Here is a 12,109-nt window from a genome sequence, read left to right on the forward strand (position 1 = left end):
CAAAAAATGTAGGCTGGAAGTGTAGGCATGTTCTGATGGCTCTCTCACATATGGAGAAGGGGGTGGAGGGGTACATATATAGCCTTCACACAAAATTCAACCGTTACACACATTTGACCCAACTAAGTCAGACCGAATAGAAGAACTCGATGAGACCAATTTAGTTCAAAATGTGAACGTTAGGATTCGCGACGGGACCGACTGGAACAACTCGGTGGGACCGATGTGCTAGGGCTAGGGTAAAACCTCATCTCGGTGAAGCCAATTGCTTGAAGTCGGTGAGACCGATTTCAGCAAAGAGCAAATAGAGAGTTGGTCAAGCAAACTCGGTGAGACCGAAATAATTGCAATAGGCAACAGAGAGTTTGCAAGGCCATCTCGGTGAGACCGAGATCAGTATCGGTGTGACCGAGGTGTTAGGGTATCTGGCAGTGGCCATGTCAAATGAACTCGGTGGCGCCGGATAGAGTGGTTTGGTGGGGCCAAGTATGGCTTTGAGTTTTGGACATATTTGGAAATGAGAAAGTGGTTGAGGGCTTGGGAGCAATATCACTAAGCACTTTGAGCAAATAGACCATTAAGCAACACCTCATCCCCTTTTAATAGTAACGACTTTCCTATGGAATCAATGTGATCTTGGATCACTAAAATATAAATGGAGAGTCTTGAGCTTTTGCCAATACTAGCAAAAATGCCCGTGCGTTGCAACGGGAGAAAGAAAACTCCCTGTAACCCAATGAGGCTCCTTCCGTCCATGTCTTGTATTTTTAACATGACATTTATGTCAACATGTCCATGTCTTGTATTTTTAACATGACATCTATGTCAACATGATAGCCCGCCTGTGTTGCCACTTATCCTTCATTAAGCTCTTGACAATGATAATCGTGTTGTTTACCTGATCAAAGCATGTTGGAATGCGGTCAATTCCAAGGTGATGAAGTCCACCACCACATGACACTTTTCATTGAAAAGCTCAAGGGAATGTTTATAACTTAAAGTAATATAATCACATCAAGCTGGATATGAGGGTCGCCCCCACATGCCTCTTTAGTGTTTCTCTATGTAGCAAACGCCAAAACTTTCCTTAATTTCCAATAATACAATTGGAGATATGTTCGCTACAAATAGTACACAAATGTTCATCTAGACCATCCCCTTCGACTATACTACAATGATCTAATGCATCTTAGCTAAAAATATATTATTAAAATATACATAAAAATAATTGACCAACACAAAGGTAAGAAACTTTTCAACAAATAAAAAGTGATAATGCACGTGCAGACTCTTTTGCCCATAAAAGAACAAATATATTGATGGTGGCAATATTCTTGGAGCATTTCTTCAATTACTTGAGAAACCAAACTTACATAGTGTCAGGAATTCCATTTCAATTTCTACATACTTTCTCCACATAGCCTTGTACAGGTTGAAAGAAAAAAATCTATAGTGATTACATAGAGTATGCACATAGAAAATGACAGTCATCCACACTCCACAAAGTAAGTAGTCAGTTAGCAAAAGTGCCCGTGCGTTGCAACGGGTTAACAACACTGTGGCCTTCTAATCAAGTTTATCATCAATGTATAGGTCCTACCTTGTTAATTTCAAATCAAATAAAAATGATTGCTTCTTGCACTTATGAATTGGACATGCAAATATAATAGTGCATTTCATTGATGGACTAAATGACACAAACTTAGAGACCACAGTTTATATTATTTTTGTTTACATTTAGCTATTGAAACATCCATTGTCCAACATGTAAATACAAGCTGTGACCCTGTTATTGTTTCTTTGGAATTTTCCTTTTAGATATAACAATACATACAAGCACAACATTAAATTGGAAATTGTTCATCTGAAATTAATATGGCATATGACTGCCCCGACAGAGTACATAAACCATTTTAATTTAAATAAAGACAGTAAACAATTGCCAGTATAAGTGAGCTCCTTAGCCATGTAATCTAGAGTCTGGCTTGAACTATGGTGCAAACTGCCTCTCCACATATTCTGAAACAAAGTATCATTAATAAACTTTAGTAAAATCCTATCCGTCCAAATTTATCCGATGACAATATGTAGCGATTGGTTGTTAATATAGGTAAAAAAAGAAGTGGTTTGGCTAAGCCCTTAGCGGTGCCGGTCTACCTACAAAGAAGATGCTGGAGCACTTGAGGCCGTTGTCCATGTCGGCGTTCAAAGTTGGAAACTGGGTCATGCATTTTTGCCTTGGCAAGGATAAGCAGGCCGGCCGCAAAGTCCATGGCTATGGCCACGTGCCTCGATAGTTTATGAAGAGTGACATCGTCATCTTACCTGCAATGAAAATAGAGTTACATCATAATCTATATTAAATAGGTCACCGCAGACATAATAAGTTCCAGAAAAAATAATACGAATAGATAAAAAATATAAATGCCAAAAGTGCTCTTTGCGTGTTCCATCAGAACAACAATATTGCATTTGTTTATTTTAGCAAGCCCAGCAGTAGTAGCAAGATGTTCTGCATATATATAATCCATAAATAATTCTAGTAAAGCTGCTACTACTCAATCACTACTTAAAATTTGAGACAGTAAGAAAATGAGAAGCAGAAGAAAAGCACAGAAAAATTAAACGTGCAGATTGGTTACTTGAAGGGTGTGACGTATCTAGAAGTTTGTTGCTTATGCAACATTTCTATTCTAATTTAGAGGCTTTCTTGACTTCAAGGAGAAATAACTCAAAACATGGACTAAGGAAAGGCATTTATCTACAATTACAACATTACAGAAATTAGTTTTTTTACCCGCAAAACAATATTACAGGAATTTGCACAGCTTGTATTTGTACAGAGGCACTAATTCTGAAAGTTTCTAGCCAATTCACATGCAAGTATCAAACCTCCGAAATTCTATCTGCATAATAGGCCATATTGAACCATTTGGTTTTTGGATTATGTTGGCCAACTAATGCATATTTGAGGTACTTGCATCAATAAATATTCAGTAATTTGATGCCAAAACATTTGTCAGTGCCTTTTGAACTGTTATGGTCATACTGTTATACTCCAATGTCTAGGATGTCCATGTATAAACAATCTGAATCTCATACACTTATAACCTCATACCAGCCTGAGCAATCAATGGACAACAAGCAAACTATTAGATCAGTCATACCAGTTGTTGCGTTGCTAGTGTGCTTCCTCGATATCAAATTCGGAACAATCCTCCCAAGCCTTAACCAGCATGGAACACAACAGGTAATTAAGTAATCCAATTTTGCCAAACACTCGGGTGCTGCAAAAGCTGTAGCTTCAACTACCGTCCAGAAAACAAGCACAACAGCAAGGCACAGAGCACCGTCAACTTGGGGTGCCGCATCATTATGAGAGCCACAATGATTAGTGTCTGGTGCCAAAATTTACCTAGCAAGGGATGAACACACATCAGTCAATAATAAGAACATAAACAGTATATGCATGCATATGCAGGAGAGAAAAAACACAAAAATAATCTCCCGGTTTCACCTAAATTACATGCATTGGGTACATTAAATCTCCCCAAATCCACAACCAACTCCCCAAATCTAATTTGAAACCTAGAGCAGAGCCGCATCAGATGCAACTGTACCCGGTATCATGTCACGCACCATGGAGCCTCACGGCCACGGCTGCCCACGACCCTACCCCCTGCCGTGCCTCGTGCGGAACGGCGGACGCGCTGCTGATCGCCTGATTTCGGTGAAGTTTTCGGCCCTCGCGCCACCCTCCTTCCATTACTTTGGCTCCCCTTCTCGTGCCTGCTGCCCGCCATGGACGTCCCTTGGCTAGGCCGTGCCATTCGACCCCAACCCCGCAAGGCCGTGACAGTGGCAGCTGCCACCGCTGCAGCTCGGCGGCGCGTGGAGGTGATGGGTCGTGGCAGTTTGGGCGACGGGGGCGGCGGCGCGATGGGGCAGAGGGCGGCGGCCCATGCGGGATTGGGGAAGATGGATGCGGGGGTTGTGTTTTCTTTTTTCATCGATAGAAAAGGGACATGGTGTGCGGGACTGCGGGTTGAATAGATAAAATAACAGGGACTTTTCTGTAAAATTACCACTACGGTGAGCGGGCGGGCAAAACTGGGTATGTGGGCCTGATGTACTGGGCTAAAGCGCACGGGCGGGCATCATTTGCATCGTTTGATGCACAAGACGTGGTTCCCCGAATTAGTACCACCTCGCGTATATGTTTTAAATTCAAATTGAAAGCGTAAATTCACAGAAAGAAAGCATATTGTGACGATGAACCCAAGGAGTCAATCCGTGCTTTATTATTACGGAAAGATGTCTCTTTAGCATTTTGAGGGGTACACATCTCTAGTCCATGCCATGCCAATCATTGAAGTTTCTGAAATATTTAACTTGAATGGATATTATTTCAGTGAGCTATATGTTGTAATGAATTATCAAAACCACCCGAGGATTAGTTGCACTTTCAGTCTCCCTCTTTTTGGTAATTGATGACAACATATAGATCAAAGCTTCGACAAATGATAATTTGAATTAAATATATCGTTGCTTTGAGAAGTATGTGATAAGTAAGAGCTCCCCCTAAATTTATGCATTATTAACAATTTGCTTTTGAATGCAAATGCACAATCAATTAGGATCATGGGTCACTCTTCCATGTCACATACATCTTGGTGGAGTGCTCAAAATGATAAGAGTTAAATAACATGCACTCATCACCAAGGATACAAGTGATTCATCATACACAAATATTCATGGATATAAGCATGCAAGCACACATTAAGCATAATATGATCAAACAAATGATCACATAAGTATCTCATGACATAGGAATCACACAACCAAACGACCAAAGTAGCAAGAGTAGCAAATGAAACCAACAGAAAGCAAGAGGCACTCTCTCTCTCTCAGCCTATGATCTATACACTTTCTCCCCTTTTGGCAACAAGTTACCAAAAAGTTTGAAAACGTATCGTGCTATACGATACTCTAGGCACGATCTTCGGGAGCTCATGAAGGGGTCTTCTAGCTTGTTGCTTCGGTGTGCATAGACGGCATGGAGAGGAGGGCGTCTGCAAATGCCTCTGAAGAAGTCTGTAGAGCTGGAGGAGTTGACACTGGAGGAGCAACTATGGCAGTGGCTGCAGGTGCTGAAGTGGTAGTCCTCTCTAGCAACTGGCATAACTGATGATCTTTGTGCCCTTGGCACTCTCTGGAATGTGTCTATCATGCATCTATCATCCCTGTCCTTAGCATCCTCTTGAAGCTTCTCCACCACAGTTTGAATCTCAGTGACCTTCACATCCAGGTCATGAAACTTGGTCTCAATAATCCTCTCAAGACTCTCCTAATTTTGAGTCAAGGTGGTCAGGCGCTTCTCAATTCTCACGGTGGCCTCAAGCAGATAACCGAGTTGATCTTGCTTGGTCTTGAGATTTGGAACTGAAGTATCTGGGGCACTTGCTGCCTTTGCTGCTTTTGCAGCCTTTGCTTTCTCTATCTTCTCCTCGGCATCTGCACAAGTAGGATGCAAGGTATCCATGACAACCTCGTTGTCCTCAAAGTCTGGCCTCTGGGAAAGATGCTCTCTGTGTCAGGGTACACAAACATGGGTGTATGTTTCCCCTGACTTGTGGTCGGACAACAGGCCTCCACCACGACAGCGTCAAGCTTCCAAGACAAAACCAAGCTATGGATATAGCTCTTTGAGGAATCAAAGGGCGGATCAAGAAGACCAAGACAAGACAGAAGGGCAAGATATCATTAAGGAAAAACCTCCCTTGTCGGGCAGGCGAGCCTGGTCAGGTCGAGGCTACATCGAAGACAAGTCTCAAGATTTCCCTAGCAGGCTTGCCGGGGACGCCGAGGGCGGATCACCCCGCCAAGGCACCACCGCTCCACCTCACAGCGACTCAGGTCACTTATCAGTGTGATGTCAAGCCCCCAAGTGATTAAGTGGCAGTCATTTGGCATGTGGCAGCCATTTGGGGAGATGATTCACCCTGCATGGCACCCGTCCAGAGGTGTGTCAGGCAGACAGGGCGAGAGACTGCTAAATTAACGCAGCAAGGCTTGCCCGGCTACATTCACGACGTGACACTAAGCGGCGCATTTAATGCTCCTTGTCCTATCTGCAGAGTTAGGTATGATAGCACTGTTTGCTATCTAATCGATGTATAATGACTGATTTGCTATTGTGGTAACCCCTTAGCCTATAAAAAGAGGGCCATGGCGACCTAGAATAGGATTCGGACCCTTGTACACTCTTGTGCACATAGCTGCTCTCCCGAGTCGACCTTGCCGGGCTTGAGCGTTGCGTGTTCGTCATGGTCCTCCATCCAATCCACCAAAAAGCAGGAGTAGGGTTTTAGGCTTCGCAGCGGCCTGAACCTGGGTAAAAACCACCGCGTCACCATTGTCATGCTACTCGACGGTCTCCGCTATTTGTGCAATGTGCCCCTCCCCCTTACCGAACCACAAGGGGCCAACGGCCCCATAGGTGATTGTGTTCTGCCATGAAACTCTGTCCAGTAGATATGTCCCAGTTCCCATCTTGGAGTTGATCAAAGTCTGAATGTGAGGGGCATATACACAAGACCTCTTCTGTTCTGCTGCAGTTCTCTTTACTGTCTCTACAATCAAGCTCGCCACCTTGAATTTTTGTGGAACATCAACAAGTGAAGCAGGTTGATGGAGTGACCACGAATCATCCTATGATCTCCTGACTTGGGCAACAGTGTGTGCCTCAAGATAGTATTCATGGTGGTCAGACCAGCAAAAACTTGTGTGTGTCCAATGCTGCATCAAGGATTGGCTTGTACATGTTAGCCAGGGAGTTGTGATCCTTCCTAAGCTTACTATACACATCGAGATCATCTTCAGCTTCCTCGGAGGCATTGATCAACTTGGCCCATTCCGAGATTGTGGATTGATATCTGGTCCATTCTGTCATCCACACTATCTTACCATCAGGGTAGAAGTGGGTTGTGGAGTAGAACTGCATTATCATTTCACAGTTCCACTTTGTCAACTTCCGACTAACAAATTTGTCAACACCATTCATCCTGAAGCTCTCATGCACATGAGGAAAGTAGTCTTCATTGGAGTCAATATATTTCCAGTCTACCCATTTCATGTCACAAACTATGGTTTTCTTGTCCAATAGGACAATCTCATAGAAGTCCTGTTGTACTTTGGTGTGAAAGCGATAGACCACAACAGTCCTTCTCCTGGTGGCATAAGGATCAGCCTTCCTCCACAGTCTCAGACTTGCATCCTTTCTCAACTTCATGTTATCTGCCACAGGATGATCATCATCGTGGTCTGGAATCTTGGGCTTGAGTTTGCTGAGCACTAGTGGCTCTTCTTCTTGAACTTCAGGCACTGGGGCCTTGTTCTTTTCAGCAGTTGATATATTCCCTATTAATATCTTTGGAGTAGTTGCCTTGGAGGCTTGAGCTTGAGCTGAAGGCTTGGGGTAGACTTGGGCTTAGAAGGAGCAGCCCCAGTCCTGATGGCAACCCCCATCAGCTTCTGAGTCTTGGCAGATGGTGCAGGAAGCTCTTCCTCATCCCCCTCTTCTTCTTCCTCATCTATCATCATGGATGGTCTGCCAATCATTCTGGCAATGGTCTTCCCGACTCTTTCTTTCATCTTCTTTCCACCAGCAGCTTCTTCTTCCTCTCTAGGCTCAAGGGTAAACTGCATGGTTTCTTGAGTTGAGGCTCTGGCCTTGGACATTGGAGTCCTCTTTGCAGGAGCCTTCTTGGAAAGGCCAGGCTTTGTGGAAGTAGCAACAACATACTCTTTCGTGAGTACTTTCTTCTTGGAGGTCACTTCCACCTCAATCATAAAATCTTCATGTTCAGATTCAGATGTCCTTTTCTTCCTTTGCCTCGTAGCTGCCTTAGGCAAGTTGCTGGGAGTGCTCGTACTCCCCTCATCATAGCTACTAGAGGGATTAGTGCCCTCAGTGAGGTTGAGTTGCTCTCCAGACCTGTTTTGACTGTCACTTGCCTCTGACATAGCTGCAACTGTCTATGTGAATAGTAGGGTGTGGATAGAGTAGATGAGCATCACAAAGTACATCTTGTTTTGCAAAATATTGATACAAAAACTTAACTTTAGTTTTCTGTAGAAAGCATTTCGGAGCTACCGATTTGATAAACTCGGTGACACCGAAGCACTAACAGAGTCTAAACATGCAGTTTCGGTCAGACCAAAATGTAGTTCGGTGACTCCGAGATGCTAGGGTTTCACGGAGAAAGTGATTTCGGTCTCACCGACCAGTACACTTCAGTCAGACCGAGTTGTACTTGTGCAATGGCCAGGGCCAATCGGTGTGACCGAAATCCTTAGATCGGTCAGTCCGAGATGGGTTTGGTGGAAACCTAACCCTAAGTTTTTGCAGCAAATCTATTCTAAGGAATTTGTTTGGTGGATAGATTGATCTCATACGTGGGAAGAACAAAGCCATTATACTTTGTGCAAGAATTGGAGCAATGGAAAGCACAAAGGGTCAAATCCGTACCCTAACCTGGCGACGGATTGCTATGGCGGCAACAGGGGTGAAGATTCCATTGACGGCGGCGGAAACTAGCGTCGGAGGGTCACTAGCGATGACGGCGACGATCCGAAGACCAAGGGGGTGGTAGTGCTGGGGCGCGAGCTCGTGCGGGTTGAAGTAGTTTTCAACCGTACGGGTACGTGAGGTGTATATACCCAGGCACTATCAATGGCGCTGAGTGGAACGCCTCGGTGGCACCGAGATGCAAAACTGCTAGTAGTTGCTGCAACTCGGTGTGACCGAATCGTTCTAATCGGTGGCACCAAGATGAAAACCTAGATCAACTTACTGATCTCGATGAGACCGAATTGGATATGTCGGTCTGATCGAGAAATCATTAAGAGACTTTGGAAGTTAAGACCTTTACGGGTCGGTGGCTCCGGGTGCTCCTCAGTCGAAGGGTTCGAAAGTGACTTGTTCAAACTTTGTGATGTAGCATGAATATAGTTTGAGACGAGAAAAAGCATAGATAGATAGAGGGAGTACTTAGTCATTCTTGTCCATCCATTTGGCAAAAGAAAAACCAAACAATCAAAACAACAAATGGATGTCCTCGAATGAAGAAAATTATGCACCCAACATGCTCACATAATAAGATGGCCAATAAAACATGTGGCAAAGCATGCAAAAATGATACATCTCCAATGTATCTATAATTTATGAAGTATTCGTGCCATGTTTAGAACAATTTTATATGATTTTGGTATGATTTGATTATAACTAACCTGGACTGACGCTGTTTATAGCAGAACTACCGTGGTGTCGTTTTTTGTGCAGAAATAGAAGTTCTCGAATTGGGCTGAAAATTTATGGAGAATATTTTTGGAAAATATAAAAAATACTGGAGCGAAAAGATACCAGAGAGGAGACCCTAGGCAACCAGAAGGGTGGGGGGCACGCCCCCTGCCTTGTCACCTCCTCGTGGACCCCCTTCACTTGTCCCCGACGCGAAAAGCTCCCATAAATAGAGAAAACTCCAGAAAGAAACCTAGATCAGGAGTTTCACCACCGCAATCCTCTATAGCCATAAAAAATCAATCTACGCCCTCTCCGGCACCCTGCCGGAGGGGGCCATCATCACCGGAGGCATGGAGGAGGATCCCGGAGGGGGCTATCAGCACCGTGGAGGCCAAGGACTAGAGGGAGAACCTCTCCCCATCTAGGGGGGAGGCCATGGAGGAGGAAGCACAAGGGGGAGACTCTCTCCCCCTCTCTCTCGGTGGCGCCGGAGTGCCGCCGAGGGAATCATCGCCGCGGTGATCGTCTTCATCAACATCACCATCTTCATCACCATCCTCATCTCTTTTACGCGGTCCACTCTCCCGCACCCCGCTGTAATCCCCTACTTGAACATGGTGCTTTATGCCACATATTATGGTCCAATGATGTGTTGCCGTCCTATGATGTTTTGAGTATATTTCTTTTGTCCTTTGGGTTGATGGATGATCTAGATTGGTTTGAGTTGTATGTTTTATTTTGGTGCTGTCCTATGGTGCCTTTCGTGCCACGCACACGTGAAAGATTTCCATTGTAGGGTGTTGCAATATGCTCATGATTCGCTTATAGTGGGTTGCTAGAGTGACAGAATCTTAAACCCGAGTACGGGGGTTGTTTGCTTATGCGATAAAGGGGACTTGATACTTTAATGCTATGGTTGGGTTTTACCTTAATGATCTTTAGTTGTTGCGGATGCTTTCTAGAGTTCCAATCATAAGTGCATATGCTCCAAGGAGAGAAAGTATGTTAGCTTATGCCTCTCCCTCATATAAAATTGCAATGACGACTACTGATCTTGTTAACAATTGCCTAGGACAATTCCGCACACCGATCCATCATTATTCCACACTCGCTATTTATAATATATAGTAATATATTCTAACTTTATGTTAACAACACCTATTTCTATATTTTAGTTCTCTGATATCATGCAAAGCTATCCTCTTCATACCCACAACGTAGTTTTATTTCTCGTTACTAGATGGAAGCAAACGTTCGGTGTACGTAGAGTCGTATCAGTGGCAGATAGGACTTGAGAGAATATTGATCTTACCTTCAGCTCCTTGTGGGTTCGACACTCCATACTTATCACTTCCAAATTGGAAATTGCTACGATGATTCTTTGCACTTGGGGATTATCAAGCTATTTTCTGGCGTCGTTGCCGGGGAGCAATAGCGTGGGGTTGATATTCTCGTGTGTGCTTGTTTGCTTTCTTCACTAGGTAGATTTTGTTTTCACTTTTTTTTTTGTTTTCTTTAGTTGTGGGTGAAACAAACAATTTTTTTTGAAAGAATGCAAAATACAAAAAAAATTACTTGCCTCTTATTCCTAAAAACTTTTTCAAAAAGAGAAGTGATTGTAAGGTTATGCATTGGAGAAGTGAGGGTCGACCTTGAACACTTGTGTTGATGCTCATGGAAACAATGTCGAATTTTTCATGGAAGTTTCTTAAAAATAAGTATCCCCTTGTATATATTCATTGTATTATAAAAATAATGTGCCAAGCTTTGGCTTTAGAGTGTTTAAATTGCTTGTTTAGTGTGTGCAGCAGAAAAAATAGAAAATTTTGCTGTGGTTCTTGAATTTACATTTTTTGCTGGAGCATGATAAAATATTGAAATTTTTACACGGTACTCCTGTAATTTTTTTATAGTGTCCTATTTGTTTTTATAATTTTTGAAGTTACAGAAGTATACGAAAGTTCTAGATTGCTACAGACTGTCCTGTTTTTGACAGATTATGTTTTCTATGTGTTGCTCGCTTATTTTGATGAATCTATGGGTTGTATCATGGGGTATGAACCATGGTGAAGTTGGAATACAGTATATATAATGCTAATATGAAATTGGAATGAGTTTACAACAGTACCTAAAGGTAGTGATTTGCTTTATTATACTAACGGATCTCACAAGGTTTTTGTTAAGTTTTGTGTGGATGAAGTGTTCGAAGATCGAGGAGTTATCGATATAAGAAGAATAAGGAGAGGCAAGAGTTCGAGCTTGGGGATGCCCAAGGCACCTCAAGTAAATATTTCGAGGATACTCAAGCATCTAAGATTGGGCATTCCCCGGTTGGCATCCCATCTTTACCCCTCAACAATTATCGGTATACCTCGGTTTTTGTTTTGTTCACATGATATGTGTCTTTTGAGTTTATTTTTCCTTTCTTTTCCTTTATGCGCCATGCTAGTATGAGACCGTCCTTCATTGATTTATAGAATGCTTCATGTGCTTCACTTAAATCTTTTGAGTATGGCTTTATGGAAAGCTCTTTGTGCTTCACTTAAATCTTTTGAGTATGGCTTTATAGAATGCTCTTTGTGCTTCACTTAAATCTTTTGATCATGGCTTTATAGAATGCTTTGTGTGCTTCACTTATATAGTTTGAGATTGGATGTTGGTAAATCTATATTAATTTTAGAATGCTCTATGAACTTCACTTATGTCTTTTAGAGTATGAATAAGACTATCATCAGAATTGGGCTTGGAAGAGTATCGTTATAATATCATGCCTAGCTAAAAAGGCATTAACGAAAAGCACTTGTT

The 12,109-nt window shown here is 42.9% G+C and overlaps 1 long non-coding RNA gene across 2 annotated transcripts; it reads right to left on the bottom strand.

The window, feature by feature from the left end:
- Window positions 1-1,897: 1,897 nt before the first annotated feature.
- LOC123049213 (uncharacterized) lies at window positions 1,898-3,977 on the bottom strand. Of its 2 annotated transcripts, none has more exons than XR_006423480.1 (3): window positions 3,640-3,977; window positions 3,168-3,415; window positions 1,898-2,325 (listed from the first exon to the last, which is right to left on the bottom strand). It is a non-coding gene; the product is annotated as an uncharacterized lncRNA (long non-coding RNA). The 2 variants fall into 2 exon arrangements; XR_006423481.1 differs by having other exon boundaries at window positions 3,621-3,977.
- Between the last annotated feature and the right edge of the window lie 8,132 nt (window positions 3,978-12,109).

The sequence above is a fragment of the Triticum aestivum genome, chromosome 2D, assembly GCF_018294505.1.
Source record: "Triticum aestivum cultivar Chinese Spring chromosome 2D, IWGSC CS RefSeq v2.1, whole genome shotgun sequence".
Lineage (NCBI taxonomy): Eukaryota > Viridiplantae > Streptophyta > Magnoliopsida > Poales > Poaceae > Triticum > Triticum aestivum.